The sequence below is a fragment of the Larimichthys crocea genome, chromosome VI, assembly GCF_000972845.2.
Source record: "Larimichthys crocea isolate SSNF chromosome VI, L_crocea_2.0, whole genome shotgun sequence".
NCBI classification, from domain to species: Eukaryota; Metazoa; Chordata; class Actinopteri; family Sciaenidae; genus Larimichthys; species Larimichthys crocea.
Genome location: NC_040016.1, coordinates 17,427,732 through 17,433,210, shown reverse-complemented (window position 1 = coordinate 17,433,210; position 5,479 = coordinate 17,427,732).

Here is a 5,479-nt window from a genome sequence, read left to right as displayed (position 1 = left end):
AGGAGACCGCATGAATATGAGTTCCTACACCTTCCCGCGGTCCATTTCCTCAACTTAAAGTGGCGAATAGACACACTGAGCACAGAACAATGAGGAGTCGTGACAGTTCAATTGACGAGTCCTGTCTGCTGGAGACACCGGTGGATTCACTGTCTTAGGTGGAGTTGAATACTGTAAATTTGAACACAGTGTTTGGATCAGAACTTGAATGTGGCATTTATTAAAACATCATACAGAGACGAATAAGTCCCATAGCCGCATGTTCACTCCTTTGAATGGGTGATGAAGGGGACACGTCACTCTCAAGAGATCGAGATGCTTTACGGTACACCATGTCCACGTTAACCACAGCAGTGAACTCTGATGTGACACTTCAGCAGCTCCGTTTTCCGTCCAAGGTCTGAGAAGGGAAGCTTTGACCACGTCTCCTCTAACAAAGCAAAATAACACTGAGAACACAGAAACAAATGAGGAGGCGACGTTCAGTGTGACTGAGTCTGTCTCTGTGATCATCCGTGGATTTCACGGTCCAGTTAGGTGGAAGAAGCTGAAAATTGGTAGAGGTACACATCAAATAATTAATAGCTCAAAAATGTTTATACAAATTGTATATAAAATGTCAGATTCATGCAACTACTAAACGTCATACTGTGATGTAGCAGATAACCTGTCCTGAAACTATATTGAAACCAGGACTGCCTTGTGGTTTCTCAGCTCAGAAAAGGAACCTGTTTAAGAGAAAACGTGTTAACAAGAGAAACGATGTATTATGTAAATAAGAATACAGTTTATTGTTTTGCGGTACTCTCTCAACCTGATGTAAAAGTTTAAGTATAACATGCTGATACTGATAACAAATGGGATAATACTAAATATTAATCTGGTGCTTACAAGAATAGGAAACCTGTACTCCTGTGTCAGTAAATAGACACAGTTACATAAAAGAAACAGGAGTTAAACTTACACAGAGACGACACACAGGTGACCAGCCATGATGAAGCTGAATACTGAATGGACAGACTATACTTGTGGGTCTGCTACGTGGACTTTGACATACAAAAGTCCTTTTTGCAGACCAAGGAAATCCGCACTAAAAGAGAATCAACATGAACAGAGCAGGAACCACAAATCAAGAAGTGACGTAATCGGGTGTGTAAATATAGACACAATCACCCACTGGCTAGTCATTTTACTGTTATCTTATTGTCCTCTTTTGTTAACTGGTTGCTTGGTGCTTCAGAAGACAGGACCAGTGGTTACATGTTTTTGTTTAGCATGGGTACACAATTTTACAAATGCCTTAGGTTACACAAGGTATAGTACGGTGTGGGGCCTTGTAGTGTACCTAGGTAGGGGCAGTATTAATTGTTTGGACTATTGGTACTGGGTAGGCCCAAGTCTATCTCAACACTGTGGTGGGCCATCATGGTGTCTCCGACAGGACATAGAAATATTGTGTGTAACAATAAACCTCCATGGACTTAAAAAAATTCCCTTGGACATAATTCTGTGCAGTATAGGTATATGGTGTGGTGTAGTATCTTGGTTATAAAAGTCGATCCACCAGCACAGAGTTCGGCAGAATGTTGGAGACCGAGCGTCAGGCACGTCTGATTAACACTATGGTGAGAGTGGTCTCTATGTCTCGGCTGTAAAGGCCAAAGCAATCAATAAAGTAGAGTGAGCAGCAAAAATAAAACGAGAATCAGTACTACAACTAGAAACGGCATGAAAAGAGTTCTTTCCTTCCGTGACCGCATGCAGTGTGGTGCTATTGGACTTTAGCAATTTTTCCGAGACAACAACAGGTGACACGCAAGATGCGAACCACACACACACATGAACAGTGAGGTGCTTATTGTTTATTGGTTTGAACAGTGGGATGGATACCTCTTGCGAGGCCTCGCATTTCAGCTTCTTAGTAAGTCCAGAGGAGTGATGCCGTAATTAGTCTTGAATAAGTATACTATATTTTCAATAGAATAAACTTGGACAGAGAAAAGTCAGCCCTGAACGCAAACATGTATGTTTGTGAACAGGTCAATGTGAGGCTGAGGCAAACAGAGCGTTAGAGTGGTGGTGCAGCAACAAGGTACGTTAAGATGAACATACCACATTTAGCAGTGTGTGGTGTGCTGCTGGACCAATTAAAAACATGGGTAATGTGCAACTGACAGATGAGATACAGCCCTGAGGTGCAACTTAAACACAGTGGGTGTTGCAACATGCACAACACGTGGCAAGTGCGATGAGGTTTGTATGGGTGTCTTCCCATTAGAGGGTTTGGCCCTAACCGCACACATCTAACGTATGTGTTTAGGCTAAGACGGGGAAATATATACGCAGTTGGCTCTTCGCTCTGTCAAATTGGCGACAGTCATCTACTGTTCAAAAACCCGACTATTGGGATTTTATTATGGTTGTTAAATGAGTGTGTATTAACATGTGGGTGACAAATACTTAGAAATGCAACAAACCAGAATGCACCCAACGACGCCAGCACGCCAGTCCTGGAATATGAGACTTAACATGACCAGGCAGGCAAGAGTGTTTGCGTACATTGAGTCGAGAGAAGAGGCCATCTCAGTGTTGTTAAAAAGTATAGGGGATCGGAGAAGAGGCCGTGAGAGAGTGCGAATCAATCATATACAACATTATATATGGAGCAATGTAAGAGAAAATGACAAACAAATAAGGGCTATGAGAAAATAATCAGACCGCAAGGGTGCACAAGCCAACCTCCTGTGTCTGCCCTGTGTTTTGTAACTGCAATGCTCGAGGGAGAAGAGAAAGCAGCTGTGATAAGATTACTGGTCTAGGTATCAAGTATGTGGTTGTGCGTGCAGGCCGTGGTTAAAGTGGGTTTAGATGTTCTTATGGAAGCCTTGTAAACCGTGAACGGATGTAGGTAAAATTGTCACACCCACGTGAAGATCTCACATGCTCACAACTCGAAATGAAGCTGCAGATGAGGACTGACCTTCAACAACAAGTTTGCAGATAAAGTAAAAATGAAATACCCTTCAAATGATAATTACAATAAATATAGAAAGGGTGGGGGTAAAGAAATGGGGAAAAAAACTGTGGGAAAAAAGGGGCTCAGGGTTAGGTGGACTATGGCGGGTGTGTGGGGGGGGAATATACTAAACCGTTCATTCATGATTTATGAATGAAAGTGGACACTACTACTACAGCACTTTGGGCTGACTTTGGTATTTGAATGGGTCCACCATGGCAACAATTTGTTGGATTTTTCCATCAACCAATAATTTGAATAAACATTGTTCAGACATCCTACGAACCTGTCAAACTTATTGCAGAGTTTTTGCATTATAACAATAGATATGATTGATCATCTGCCTCTTTTTTGGCTCGTCACATATCTTTCCTGCTCCCACCACACACTAAGAGACCTGTAATTCCTCAAATGGTGGTATGTGGACTCATATGTCTCTTCTTATGGCTTGGTTTGCCACATTACTGCAACACTGAGCACCACACCTTTTGGTGTTGTGGGGCTTGCTGATATCACAAGAAACGTCACAGCTAAGCTCAATGTGAAGGAAATTTCCCCCTCTTTTTACATAGGGTTGAAATGATATAGCGCTCCCCATGCGCTCTGTGGTCATCTGTGATCTAACAAGGCTCTCTGTCGCCTGGACTACTAACTGACTGCCTGGCTCTCTGTTGCTGTGTGTGACCTAAGTGACATCAATGTACAGGTGACACCCTCTGCGCAGACTGGTGCCAAGTCTTTTTTATTTAAATGTGTAGGTTTAATTTAGTGCATAGTTATAGAATGTTACAAGAGAAAACAAGTATATCCAATGTATAAAACGTATTGTAACATTTTCCTAGACAAGGTCTGGCTGCTTTACATTCCCTGGAACATTTCTTCCCATCCAGAAGGTTACATTCCTGGATAGGGAGAAGCCCAATACTTATGGCTGTAGAAGATGGAAATACATTTTCTCATAAAGGTCTAACATCACCTTAAAAATAAATAAATCCAGGATTTGGCTGCCAGGAACAAATATTTAAGTAAATTAAAAAACTTGACAAGAACATGGTTACGGATACATTTAAGAACATTTGCATTGCTAATAGACAGCTATATGCCCAATACTCAACGAAACAGTTCAACACTGACACGATGTTGTGTCTCTTTTATCTAAGTATGCTGCTATCAGTTAAATAAAGCAACAAAGAAATGGAAGACGACGGATTATCTTTTCCTGGAATGAAAAAAAAATCCAAAGCAAACAGTGAAGGCCGTTGGCAACTAAAGTCAGGAAAAAACAGAAGAGCAAATTTTCTAACTTCAAGTGCTGCACATGTATGCTCTGTGTCTGTGATGCAGTCTGGTTTCCACTCTGAACGGTGCTGGTCTGGTTGGTATTTGTCACTCCTATCGGGAGAAAAAGGAACAGACAATACTGAATTGGTGTATTGATGCCACTAAATAATGATTCAAGTTAGTGTCAAAATATAAGTAGTCGTACTCATCTATAACCCCCCCCACCCCCCCCCCATCATTTATTTTTTGTACTGTTCATATTGGCAAACACACAAAAAATGGCACATTGTTATGGAACTGTACCGAAATGACCAAAAATATTCTGTCCACTTGTGAGCAGAAACATAATTTGCACCACCAAGTGGCCAATCAGCACGATTGTTCATTACGAGTAACAATGTGGCCACCCAGATCCACTTAATGTTTCACTAAATACAGAGTTTTGCCTCTTCTAATGTACTTTCCATGACGTAACTGAATATGGACTTGGGGGATGAAGAAGCTGATGGTGGTGTTCATGTATTAAACCGGCGTATACCATGGCTCAATGCCAACAAAATGTCATGTGATTAAATGAAAAGCATCAATATTATTTATTCTTGCAATTGGTTTTTAAGTATAATATAGTTCCTTAGACTCCTAGTTGCTGTTGTTTTGGTGAGCTAGTCAACATCTACCTAAAGCAGAAGATAAACTGACAGATTGCTTTGAAAATAGAATTATCACTGCATTCTGTGCATGTTGCTTGAAATGTTCTTAAACACGAACGGGAAGATAACTGACTCGGTTTCCCTCCATCTATCAGACACACATGTGACACGTCTCCCTCCCATTCCCCCCCACGTTTAATTTACTACGTTTAAAGTAATGGTATTGATAGACAGTTACTCACTGTGTATGGTGATGGAGGATGTGTCACTGTGTGGAGATGGAGAATCTTCCTCTTCAAGCTTTACAGTGTAATAACAAATCACTTTAACTTCAGCAGGTGAACTTTGATGTGACATCTTCAGCAGCTCAGTTCCTGTCAGAGTCTGCAGACAAGAGGAGTCTCTGATATTTCCTCCACTTAAAGTGTAGAAATAACACTGAGACACAGAAACAGATGATGGAGTCTGACAGTTCAATGTGACTGAGTCTGTCTCTGTGATCACCGGTGGATTCACTGTCAGTTTAGGTGGA